Source organism: Armigeres subalbatus, chromosome 3, assembly GCF_024139115.2.
Source record: "Armigeres subalbatus isolate Guangzhou_Male chromosome 3, GZ_Asu_2, whole genome shotgun sequence".
Lineage (NCBI taxonomy): Eukaryota > Metazoa > Arthropoda > Insecta > Diptera > Culicidae > Armigeres > Armigeres subalbatus.
The window spans coordinates 171,818,311-171,832,588 of NC_085141.1; the positions used below are offsets into that span (position 1 = coordinate 171,818,311).

The window sequence follows — 14,278 nt, forward strand, 5'->3', positions numbered from 1 at the left end:
AATGTTTTTAGTCGGAGAAGCGATGTCATATAATGTATATCATTATAAAAATGCTAGTTTATTTGCATTTCAGAAACAGTTACGAGACATAAGATGGAATAACAGACAAATATTTGATAAATTCTTCAAAACCCATCTCAACATTTGTTAAAAAAAAACAAATGTTTCTGATTTTAACATCAACTGCTAATTATTACTAACTATGTATATAAATCAAGATACATTCTTAAGTTATAGTTGCAAATGTGTTTACACAAATGAAATAAAAAAAAAACAATAAAAAAAAAAATAGCCTGGAAGAAGGTAAGAAGCTATATTTTAACGTAGTTAAAATTTTAGCGATGCACTTTTTTGTGTTAATGTTGTTCTACTGAACACGCCGTGATAGGAACTGATTATCACACGTATTTTCAACAAAACTGTACAGTAGGCCTGGCCGCTTTTATGTTTGAACTACATTCATGATGTGCTCCAAACATAAATATTGACTAGAAAAGTGATAGATATAGTCGAGTATATCACTTTCCGGGATTCTTTCACAAGCTGACACGTATGTGTAGACTAGACTAGACCAGACTAGACTGGAAAGAAAATTCAATGTATAAGCAGTGGCATTAAGTTACTCTTATTCATAATAAAATTATCATAGTAAAATAAATAAATTTTAATTGATTTTGAGAAAATGGTCTCATGTGTCCTAACAACCTTTCTGATGAAGTTCATCGGAGAGCTCTGTAAAACTTTGTTTTTATTTTTTTTTTCATATCCATATTTGTTATATTTGTTATATAATCATAGGGATTTCTCTGGTAGTGGATACTTACTACAAATTAAACTTATAGCAAAACGCGGATAATTGATATACAAAACCATAAATAATCGGCAAACCACAGTGGAACTTTAGTTCCTTTTAAAGGATTTACATAGCAAACACAAATGAAATTAAAGAACTGATGATAACGTTCGTGGTTTTCATTAAGTTTAATAACTAAAAATATTTTATGTTGTAGGAAAAACTAGCAATTGAAGAATAAATTCGATTACGTTCCTTCTTGTATATTGTTTTGATTTAGTTTTCAATATAAAATTAATCGAGATGGCTTTCAAGTCGTTTGAGACACTATAGTATACTATACTTCAGAGGACCATAAGCTGAAATACGACTTAGTCCTAAGTTTGTGTATGACCTACTTCTTGGTAGTTCTTTTGCATATAAAATATTTGAATGATTTGTTGTTGGTAAATTTTAATTTTGGACAATATTAAATTTAATTATTAAAGAGAACTCACCTACACAAATAAAACACAAAATATAAATAACAAACGAATTACATTTAGGCCGTTGCAAATATTTAATTAAAATTATGTCCTACTGGTCTCCGTCAGGCCAATAGGTATACTAAAATAAAAAAAAAATTAAAAAATAATAATATGAAAATGAAAGAAATAAAAAAAAAAAACTCTTCGGATTTGCTCAAGAATGTTTTGAAAATCCCCAAAATCAACCAAAAATATTTTTATTGCTCCCTCAAAATATAATTGTTGGGCAAAAAATCCGAGGGAAGGGGAAACAATTGTTTTTTTTATATTTGTATCAGCCTTAATGAAATCTAAAAATTCATCAAAATATTATGGATGGGACAAAAAGTATTAAATAAATCATCCAAAAATGCATTATCATCACAATCTCAACTCATCGGCAGAGCAATGCAAAATCATCAGCAGAGGAACAAAAAAAACTTGCTCAACTCAACAATCAACTGTCCGTCAATTAGAAGAAGTCATTGTTAAACATTCCGACTCAACATACGCCAAAACCATACTCATCCACTACTTCAATCAACCCGAACCAGTTATTCTGGTGTTGGTCAACATCATCTGATGTACACCTCAGCAACCACAAGGCAGCAATTGCTCGGTACATTCGGAAAGCAATTGCCAAAAGCGATAAGTCCTCTCGATTGACGTTACGTAAGCATAATATTTTTTTTTCGTTTTCTTCAAGTCCCTGTCTGGCGGCAGATTTTTTTTGTACTTGGTCGAAAGACTCCAGCTTGGCGGATTACTGTGCCAAGAGGTCATGGCTCATAGTAACACATGTGCGGTTTGTGCTTCAAACTGTTAAACTAGGCACTGCTGACTGTAGTAGTTGGAACACGAATCATAAATCGTGATGATGGTCCCTTTCCCTCTTTCTTCTCTCAGCGGACCGAGCATTGAAACTTTATGAATGACCAGTGGAACATCACGTGCTCGGCGTTTATTATCGTATGCGAAATCCACAGTAATGGGATGGCATCGTGGGGATCTATAAATTATTACTTATGCCGAAGAAGCTGTGGGTATCAGAAGGCATGCAGTAACTGAGGCACTAGGCTTTTGAATTAAACTTTCACAAGACGTCTGCTAGTATGTTGTTGGGTGTTTGTATTGCATGCGGCCTATAATAGTCTGTTTATGCTACAACATATTTGCGATAATTACAACTTCCATCTTATGTGTTATTATTGTTGTTGCTTTCGTATAGACTCACAAATGTATCGGAGCATAATTCAGCAAAATGTGCATTGTTGGTCACAACACGAAACCGATCGCTGTAGAAGTTGGTAATTTAAGTGTTATATATATATATATATATATACATCTCTCAAAAAGCTCTTAGCCAATGTGTGTACTACGCTATGCGTCATGACGAATGATTCAAACTCAAAAATACCACATCCAGATCCAAATACAAATAGTTCAAAAATCTTCTGCCTTTCCGAAACGTTGATAGAATTACGAATTACGCAATCTTGAAAATATTGCACAGTATAAGTCACGGGGCCCTCATTAGCCGTGCGGTAAGACGCGCGGTTACAAAGCAAGACCATGCTAAGAGTTGCTGGGTTCGATTCCCAGTGCCGGTCTAGGCAATTTTCGGACTGGAAATTGTCTCGACTTTCCTGGGCATAAAAGTATCATCGTGTTAGCCTCATGATATACGAATGCAAAAGTGGTTACCTGGCTTAGAAACCTCGCGGTTAATAACTGTGGAAGTGCTTAATGAACACTAAGCTGCGAGGCGGCTCTGTCCCAGTGTGGGGATGTAATGCCAATAAGAAGAAGAAGATAAGTCACGAATTCGGAAATACCAGTCACGGGGTCTCCAGAGGTCATGCAAGCAAATCCGGAGATGGCGATTTCGATTCTCGGTCCGGTCTAGGATGTTTTCGGGTTGGACACTTTCTCGACACCCTGGGCATAGTGTATCCATTGTACTTGCCACATAAGATACTCATGCAATGGCGGGGATAGAAAAGTTTTTAATTAATAACTGAGAAAATGCTGATAGAATACTAAGCTGAAAAGCAGACCAAATTCCGCTTAGAATTTAGAGCCATTGAAAATGAAGAAGTTGCCAAATGTTCCCAAAATCGAGCCTCAAAATACACGAAAAAAATATTGAAAAATTTCTTTTAAAAGCAGCTTTTGAATTATCAATGTATTTATATTATATCAACAACTCATTTCAATGTCAAAATATGATTGCATAAAATTTTAAAACTAATTTCTAATATTAACAATCTTATTATTTTCATAAGAAATTTTAGATGGTCTACCAACAAAACTATGTGTACCCCAATATACATGGATATCCCTCCCAACAATTTTCTCCTTGACATTCATATAACTGAACAAACAGCTCAAAAATTATAGAAAGAATGCTGTAAAAACCACTAATATTGTTGGTTCGCACGCCAATACAGCAAACTATTTGCTGTAGACAAAATTCGCAAATACGCAATGCAAATATATTTGCGGGATTTTTATTGATGGACAGAAATCTCATATGAAATCTTGTCATATCCCATGGTGGGCAACACCTATCTCTCTAAGAGCACCAAGAGAGAATGTGCATTATTTTAATTTGTTATTTGTTTCATGTTGAATGTTTGTCCTCATGTTTATATGAAAAATTGTAACGTGGGGCTAGTAACCAACCACTGTGCTCTTCAGTTCGATGCGAACTCGTCCTTACTCGGTATTGAAGATCCCATCATGTCAATATCGTAGAGAGGATATATTGTATGAGAGGTAAAATCTACCCACCCGACTATCTTTAGTCGCAGCCAAATATGAGCCAGATTTTGCAGGTTGACCCTTCCGAAGGCAAACATTGCCATAGCCATCAGCTTACAAAAGCATGTTTTCGAGACAGTTTCAAAAATGTTGATACTTATATTGTCAGTGCTCCTTCTACCTGAGTATGTGGCCCCACTGGAACAAATTCCAGGATGGCCGTTCCGGCCTAAGTACTTGGGAAAAATGTTGTCGAAATAATTCCAAGAATATTGAACCCCATATTGCTAGAGTTGTTCTAGAAAAAGCCCCAGGGGAACCTTTTCCAGGATTACCGTGCATGGCCCAACAACTTATAAAACATGTTTCGGAAACAATTTCATGAATTTTGATAGCCATATTTCACTAATATTGATGAATTTGAAGAACAACCTACAATGACAAGGAGTACTACCGGAAAAATGGTGTAAATGAAGGTAAATTATCTTTCTTGGATTACCGCATATGCGGTATTTCGAAAAATTTCGTTTAAGGTGGTTCGAGACGAAATTTCGCGGAATTACGCGTTTGAGCATGGTTTTGTATGGTTTTTCCCGTATACAAACATGTTAGATGCAATATATAAATATTTAGTGCTCACCTTTTCAATAGTTATTAAATCAAGTATTGTTGAAATGCCAGTAGCAGATGCCAAGATTTTCGAAATAAATAAATGTCATTCGACATACCTCAGAAAGAAAAAACTATAAAATTGAACTAGTTTTGGCAAAACAGGTGCTAATAATGGCTATTTGATCACATGAAAAAACTCACTGTCCGGACCCAAGGGACAGTACCGGATACAGAAAATTGAATTGAAAATTTGAAAAAAATAATGTCTGCATCGAAGAGCACAAAACTATTTAGTGCAGGATCAATCGTGTTGTAGAAGCTTCTTAAACGAAGCACATTGATTTTGCGTTGGATTGATTTGAAACACGGTTTTCGTCTTCGAGTTTTCAAAATAACTTCCTTTGCAATAAATATTTAGTCGCTTACCATGGTGGCTTCACGTGAATTACTCTTTCAACTACCCAACGATTCCTTTCCCGTGGCGCTCATGGAGATGAAGAGCATTCCTCGGTCTCTTATATCAATGAGTGTCAAGGTATCCTCTCTTAGTCCTATAAGAACGTGACCTGTCCATAGCAACTGTTTCTTGCACTCAATTGAAGTCGGTCGAGGATGAAAATTTGGCAACAATTCTTGCAAGCCTCACATGCATAAACATATATATAAAGGCAAACAGACAATAGCTTGGGTCTTCGAGCCTCATATGAAAATTTAACTTGGAAGGACATGACAGCCTTTTGGTACATTTTTTTTAATGGGAAATTTAAAAAAATCATACCTGGCAAACTGCTGCTGTACAAACTTTGCGATCATACTTCTGAAATACAATCTAAAATTCATATCTTTGTGTATTTGTATCCCACTAGATAAAACATAAAACCTGTGCATTCATTTTCGAGTTTTGAGTTAACTCAATACCATAAAACCACGCTGATAAGACAATATGCAGCGTAATCACATAATTCTTAAGTAAAATAAGGTTTTTAACAGAATTTGAATCCGAATACAAAGAAAATCCACTCTTTCTATATTTTATAATATTTACTGATATAAAATTGATCAGATTCGGGAGCACACATCTACGATGAATACCTTGAAAAGCGGCATAAATGTTGGCGTATTGCCTTATCACCAATGGTATATAAAGGCAAAATCACGAACAGCTTCTTCTGTTACTATAGTCAAAATTGGTCGCAAATCAGTTATTTGACATTAAAAAAATGAACTCAGAATTGCGTAAAACCAATTAAATAAAAATTCCGCAGAATAAAATTGAAATTTCGTTTCGTTCCGTAAAATTTTGAATTAAATGGACCTCGATTTCGTATCGTTGCGATATTTCGAAAGTAAATCTATAGTTCGTTTCGTTTCGTTTCGAATCAACATCTTCTTCTTCTTATTGACATTACATCCCCACACTGGGACAGAGCCGCCTCGCAGCTTTGTGTTCATTAAGCACTTGCAGAGTTATTAACTGCGAGGTTTCTAAGCCAAGTTACTATTTTTACCTTCGTATATTGTGAGGTTAGCACAATTGATCACATGATTCACAAGATGCATACGACCCTCCTGAGCGAAGAAGGAAAAACGAAGGAATGATAATTTTTTTGGAAATAGCGAAGATCAACGGATATAAGAACAAAGCTATACAAGCAATTACATATCTACAAGAAGGAAAAGGACCTGCGCCGAAATGAATTGACAACACTGGTACCAATCGATGAACCACTGAAGAGAGAATCTATCAACTTAAGACATTCAATGTCTTGTTGGACTCCACGAATGATGGAGTATCATTGTAAATAAGGCGGGGGTTTATATTATTAGCAAGCTGTATGTATGAAAACAATTTTTGCTTTCGAAAACATTGACTGATTTTTAAAGAAGCGATCAAACGCCTTATTCCGATCAAACGCCTATTTTTAAACAAGGAATCATACTCATCGTTGCCTTATTCTGAGCCAATTTATCCACTATCCACTAGAAGGATAGTATCACACATAGATATGACGATGTCTCTATGGAGAAATATTTATTTTAAAAATATCAGTGTTTCTGAAACACCCACCACGCGGAAGTATAGGTCGGGAAAATGGTTTTCGTCTATAATCATTTGGTTTGAATCGACCCATGTGTTAAAAAGTTATACACAAATCGTTCGTTTCATAAATATGCCCTTCCTTCCTTTTTCTTTATGACATTGCCATCAAGTCTAATATCGTCTTCCTTAGACAGAGAATGTGTTCCAAATTTGGTGGAAATCTGTAGTAGTAGACATTGATCTAATTGATCTCAGTTACACTGAGTTGATCGATAACCAAATAATACCCCTGCTGTTCAACATAAACTTCTATATTAGCATATCCTCAGTTATCAACTGAAAGCTTTTCTATGCCCGCCAATGCTTGAGTATTAGACTGGGGCGCATTGTATGAAAAAAATGTAAACTTCATCCAATTAGGGTCACTGTTCCGATAGTTGTGGGTGTACCTATAGTTGCGGTAGTGTGGTATACGCTCAATTTACGAATTTAACGCAGCAACCCGCACTTCATATCGATTTCGTGACACGTCATAACATTGTGCAACGAAAAATAGTGCGTGAATTAGGTGAAAATCGGTAAAGTATCTGCAAATTTATTTATTATTTCGTGCTCTTTGCTCCTATAGTTGCGGTAGTGTTCCTTTAGTTGCGAGTCCCGTATGAAAACAATGAGATTCGCAACTATAGGAACACAAGTTAAAAAATAACGCAACTATTGGAACAGAGTACCAGTAATTGGAGGTTCAATTTTAGAGTATGGTGGCGAATTTTGAGGCGGTGCAAGCAGTTTCCGTGCAAAGATGGTGAGGAAATCTTTCAAATACGTGCTACAGGTGAGCGAAATTCCGTATCAATTGAGAGTAAGCGTATAAACAGTGTGAGAGTGTGCTTAGTTCCTCCACTATTGGGTCTTTTACCCTAAGTGAGATCAGGGTTTTTCTGACTCGTTTTGGGACCCCAATCAACTTTTCAGAAGATGGGCTCGATTGGTTACGTCCCCGTTTTCCGCATCGCGTTTGAAATTCATATGAAAATAATTTGGAAAAACGCACTTTTTTACATTTTTGCTCCTATCGGCGACAATTTATCACTATTCACGCTGCCGCCACTCAATACGTTTGCATATAGTCTGAAGGATGCCGAAAGACTTTGCTGAAGAAGGTACGTTGCTGACACGTCTACAAAAAATGTTATAATGCTTCGAAGAGAGATTGTTCAAACCATGTGCAAGAAATCAAAGGTTTTGCCAGCACTATCGGGCAGCCTATGATTGTTAAAGATGTTTACATTGAAAAATGATTCCAAATAACTCCAATTAACTCCCAGCCCTATAAGATCGATAGTTTTCAGATAATACCTTAGTTAAATATCCACGTGGCTCGGCAGTGCTGGCAGAATAAACGATTTTTTGCATATAGTTTGAACAATCAAACTTCGAAGCGTTATAACTTTTTTTCTGGACGTTTTAGCAACGTACCTTCTTTAGCAAAGTTCTTCGGCATTATTTGGGTTATACTTTAACGCAATGTGCCACTTGGTTTACGATAATCTGAAACCTGTAGGAGTAAAAATGCAAAAACCTGCCTTTTCCCATACTAATTCCCATACAAACTTCAAACGCGATGCGGAGCGCGAGAGAGCAACCAATCGGGTCCAAATTTTGCACAATTGTTCGGGACCCCGAATGGTTTAAAAAAAAAATGATCATGATGCCCCACCTTAATGGGTATCCCAACAAACATTGGAGGTGGGTGAAGCGCTTATATGACCAGAAATAGGCTTTATCAGCTAAAAAAACTAGCTTATTCAGCTGAAATTGTTTGTTGGGATGGCTTTTGTGTGTAAAGTAGGGGAGAACAGTCCTAAATGCACCCCTTGAGCTTTTTCAATGATTTAACCAATATAAACAAGAGTATCAAACCATTTCAACGTGTAGATTCAAAATTTACAAAACTAGCTACATTTCACAATGATCTTCTATTCAAAACAACAAGGTTTTAATAACTTTCTAACAAATTTAAAATAAGTTTTAAAATGGGTCTGGACAGAACGCCGCTGTGGTGAACGTAAAATGACTCAATTGCATGTAAAATAATGGTGAACTCGTGGTTGTTTGTTACGCCTTTGCTCGCAGGGCTAACTGAAAACCCCCGGACGTATACTTTTTTGTTCCAGAGCTTTTGCGCATTTTCGTGAAAAATGTTCAAATGTACCATAAAAGCCATATCTTGAAAAATCATAACTAAGGATCGAAATGTCGTAGGTAGTAGTAACGGTACCAATAGTGAAGGTAGTAGTAGATCCACAAAAGCAAATGTTTTTTTTTTAATTTAGGGTAAGACGGTATAATATGCCCCCCCCCACTCCTTGATAACTTTTAACTTTTCAGGGCAATTTATGCAAGCTTTGTGTTATTTAGTAGTCCAGGAAGTCGCAAATGCATTGGTAAGGGCATATCGTCCTGCCTACACTGGGGCGTTTTGACCAGTGAAACATATTGTTGCAAAACGTTACATTTTTGAAGATGGAAGCAGTTTTATATCATATTAATCACTGAGAAAAGTTATTTTGTTGTCCAATTGAGTGTTCCTGTGCAAGTTTGGCGGACAGTATGCTAGCGTCGCTCCAGAATGTTGAGCTAACAAACATTAAAAGTTACATCAAAACAGTAACATTTTGTATTTTGCAAATATTTTCATTATGAAATACAAAAATATTTCCACATTCACATAGTATGATGGTTTTACAAATATTAATTTATACCAACTGATTTTGACCCTTAGTTAGTTATAGTTTTCTAGAAATCGTTTTGGCCAGGTGGGGCGCATTATACCGTCTTACCCTATATTTATGGGAAATTTACAGCTTTAATTTTTTTAGCCAGTATTATGTTAACAAAAATGAGATAGGTGTTATCTTCTATATAATAAAAATGAGTTGAGATTTCCTTCCTGACGATTTAACTCGCGAACGGGTTGACCGATTTGCAAGATTTTTTCCCTAATCGATTCGTTTTGGGTTCTGCAAGGTTTGTATCTACAAAATGTTGGTGAATTTAACGGGGAAATGTAAAAAATCATTAGAATACTATTTTGGGTCAGCTGTTGAGGAAAACAAAACAAACGCACGGAAATTGATCTAGAGTGCGGTGCTGCAAATGGTTTATTGTGACATTTGCAACACCCGGGCAAAGCTGGGTCTCTTTCACTAGTTTAACATAAAAAAAAAACTAGCTTGTATTGCTTGTAAAAATTAATTTTGGTTCCCAGAGTGGTGCTATCTATTGATTTCTTATGAGACTCGCCACTATTGGTACAGTTGCACCACAATAGGTGCAAAGGAGTCAATTTTATTAAGGAAAATCATTGTTTTCAAAAGTTTTTCAGGCGAAATTTCAGGATAAGTTACATTTAACAGGATATTTAAAGCATGATGCATCAACTGAAACCACCATAAAGTGTATAATTATGAAAAATCTCATTAAAATCCCACTACCTCCACTCTTGGTGCTATCTCCACTAAGGGTACGGTTACCCTAGAAACAAAGTTTTTTGGTGAAAAGGCAAACAAGATTGTCAGCTCGACAGAAATATGAACTAATGAATCGAACTATTAAATTTTTTACGGAAGTGAAATTTAACTATACACACAACCAGCAAATGGCAATTTTTAATACAGTTTTGCATAAGAACCTTACAGAAACTGTATAATAACTTGGCATATACAATTTCGGAAGATTTTAATACAATTGTTGTATTGAAATCTTATAGATTTGTTTTATTTTAATACAATATCTGTATAAAACGCTTACAAAATTGCATATGCCAAGATTTTATACAATAATCGTTAGATTTGTTTTTCGGGTGTAGTCTGTTTCAAATCCGAGCAGAATTCCTAGCAGAGCTTGAATTTTTAATACTCTTCAGCGTATGCTGAAATTGACCCTTTTACAATTTCAGTTTAATTTTCCAACACTTCAAGCTCTATCTGGAATAAGGGCGAATGTCACAAGAGAGGATTCTCTTCGTCGACTTCCCCTCTTTTTAATAAAAGTGACAAGCAGTGGATTTCCGGATGGTTTTTCACCTCAGCACTTCTTATTGGCATTACATCCCCACACTGGGAAAGAGCCGCCTCGCAGCTTAGTGTTCATTAAGCACTTCCACAGTTATTAACTGCGAGGTTTCTAAGTCAGGTTACCATTTTTGCAATCGTATATCATGAGGCTAAGCATCATTAGCATTAGCATTAGCATTTAGCAGTTCGCACAAATTCGTAGGTGGTACAAGCCAAGACTATTGTATGAGAGTAGCATTACTTTCATCCGTTACCACAGATACTGATTTGGGACTAATCACTAACTCTTAGATGGAAGCAATGTACTCTCCAATAGTCGAGATCTGTCCTGGCCACGTCCTTGCGAATGCTGAGGAAGGGGAAGGATGGTTTGTTGGACACCTACTTAAGAAAGATGCAGAGAACTCTACGACCTCTCATAGGTGCCACGGGAGGTTTTGGGATTGTGTGGAAGGTTATAACAGTAGGATTCGTTTTGGTATAACGTGAAACACAGAAAGGATTAAGATAGAAATACAAAGTAGGAAAGGGACGAGCCTGGAATTGAACCCACGACCTCCTGCATATCATGAGGCTAAGCATCATGATACTTTTATGCCCAGGGAAGTCGAGACAATTTCCAATCCGAAAATTGCCTAGACCGGCACCGGGAATCGAACCCAGCCACCCTCAGCATGGTCTTGCTTTGTAGCCACGCGTTTTACCGCTCGGCTAAGGAGGGCCCATTATTAGACACTAAGTGTACACAATGACTTTAAGTAGCGCTTAGAGGAAGGTGCCCGAAGTATGACAATGCATTCATTTTTTTTTTTCAATAATTCATACAAAAGTGTGACATATGGGGGAGGGTGGTTTGAGAATGATTAATTTCTGCATTACGTAATTAATGGATCTTCCATTATAAAAATCGACTCAGCTTGACGATGATCTGTGTGTGCGTGCTTCTCTCATTCTTATCCTAAAGCAATTTGCATGTTACAAATTGTGCCCGGCAAAAATTAGCCAGATAGGATAATGGGTTCGAAAGATTTGGCTAAAATATTTTTTTCATGCACAAAACGTGTTAAAAGCTCATTTTTTGACACTAATTCTTAACCGATTTTCTTGCAACAAGCTATGCAATAAAAGCTCAAGAGTTGCTTTATGATTCAACTATCCAGTTAAATTTCACATGTGATACAGAGAAAATGATTCTTTTTGGCGACTTATCATCAGACGAATTAATACTATTCCATTCAATTTGACCACTGGATTTTAACTTTACAGATACGTATTTTCACCTCAACAGTAAGGCCGTCTTCAGTGTCTCATACTTGACTCGATTTGCAGCTTGACTCTCGAGTAAAGTACGAGACACTGAAGATGGTCTTACTTTTGAGGCCGAAGTTAAAATCAAGTGGTGGAATTGAATGGTATAGTACTAACTCGTTTATGGCAAGTGAATACATTCAACCAAAAATCTATTTAGAGTTTTCTTATAGCTATATTACATATACATCCAGTGTACTACATTGAAACAAATTTATTACTTTAATTACAGAACAGCATGCTGTAATGACCAGAAGTGCGAGAAACATCCGATTTTTAATCTCGTCACATAATCAAAAAGCACCAACTGCCATTTACCATACTCCATACTCCTAGTTGCCTAGCTCAATTCATTAAGAGAAATTTCCATTTTCCATTCCTTACGGTACGTTGGTGTTTATGCTTAAAATTCCAAACTTGAACTCTATGTAGAGCTTGCATCTCCGCTCTGCTGGTAGGAGGTTCGCATCTGCGGCTATGAATGGGGGAGGCGCAAGGCAAAAAGCTGTAGAAAATAACAACTATGCTGCTGGTGTTGTTGCTGTAGGTAAAACGGCAAATTGCACGCGAAATGCATTTCACTTTTGTGTGCTCTATCACATGATTTCTCTCTCCTAAGCCACGCCGCAGTCACCGCTGCATTTGATGCACTTCCACTGGCCGCTGGCACTGTTGATGGTTCCTTTGCTTCTCACATTCGCTATTTTTTCTTCTTATTATTATTCAACGCTGCAAAACTTGAAATTGCATCCGTGCTGCATGTTTCAATCGTTACAGGCTAGGTCTGGCCTAGCTTGAATATCATCTTTCATCACGGTTGTCTGCAACAGCAGCCGGCGGGTCTGAATGTTTTCACTTTAATTCGTTCATTTTCACTGTATGCTGGAAATTCACGAATGCCCTGCCCTCACGACACTGGGTACAATTGTTTTCATAAATTGAACGCCTATTTCCACATGAACCAAACTGTTCTTTCAGAACCATGCACCTGTATACATATTCACAATGAATAATACCCGAGGATATTTGGTTTGTTCAATCATAAACACAAGGCAGTTGATTCTCTCTTTAAAATACTTTTTTTATAATTTCCAAAAATGCACTAATCAAACAAATCCACTAGCAACCATGAGTACGCAAACCAACCTTGGTACCAATTATGCAACTTCACTACCGCAAGTACTCTGCAAAATAACTACTGAAGAAAAAAAACTCATTCAGACTGAGTACAGTTGAGCAATGCGCGCAAATTGACTCCGACAGTTGAGCGGTCCTGAAACTCTGTGTGGCTTTGCCAACAGACGCGAATAGACTGCGACCATGCTCCACCGAGGCTCCAGCGAGAAACCTTACCAACCAGTCAAGTGCATACGAGCAACGCGCGCTACTCTGCATGGTAAAAGCGCGCCTCCCTTGCATTACAATTTAACTTCGGCGCCATCAGTTCTCAACCATCATTGCAATGTAAGAAAATATCATCGTCGTAGTTGATTTCTGATCGAAATCAGCAAAATTGAACATCGAATCAAGATTATAGTAGCTGGTATAAAAATCTTATTCCTTACAAGAACTGTTTGGATATCTGTTTTGCAAGACTAACAGTGCACATTGGTCCAGGGAGGAGACAAAGTGGTAATAAGTTGTTCAAGCCGAAAATAGCAGAGATAGAAAAAAACTTTGTTCTACAAAGTTGTTCCTAACGGTAAAGGCCTTATTGAGGTTTTCATAAAAATTAGGGTGGGCCACATTTGAAAAAAATGAAAAATAAAACTTTTTCATTTGCAGAGATACGGGTATACAATGTTCCGCGAAGTTGTAGTTCAGCTAGATTCCAAGAATTTTGCTCAAAAAATTATTTCTGTAGCTCTTAAATTGACTGATTTAGAGCAATTTTCCCAAGTTCACTTAGGGTGACCCTTAAAAAAACAGTTTTTTTGCTCTATCTTTTTTGTTTCAAATTTCTCAGCAATGTGATGTTCAGACCACTTTTTGTGCTTTGCAGGGCGCAAGTTTTCATGGGATTAACGTTGCCATATCTTATGCGGATCAAAAGTTATTGAGGTTTTTCTTCGAAAAAAACGTTTTCTTCTAACGGCTGTATCTATGAATGGCGCAAACATTTTTTCAATCTGTTTTTTCGACCTTATTCTACTACTTCCAGGCTTCATTTCAGGGT

The 14,278-nt window shown here is 36.7% G+C and overlaps 1 protein-coding gene across 1 annotated transcript in view; it reads right to left on the bottom strand.

The window, feature by feature from the left end:
* The window catches only part of LOC134226999 (alpha-tocopherol transfer protein-like), a 29,716-nt gene extending 16,288 nt beyond the window's left edge, over window positions 1–13,428 (bottom strand). The window contains exon 1 of the mRNA XM_062708160.1: window positions 13,249–13,428. The gene's annotated coding sequence lies outside the window, so the exon portion shown is untranslated. The remainder of the gene's footprint in view (window positions 1–13,248) is intronic.
* Window positions 13,429–14,278: the final 850 nt, after the last annotated feature.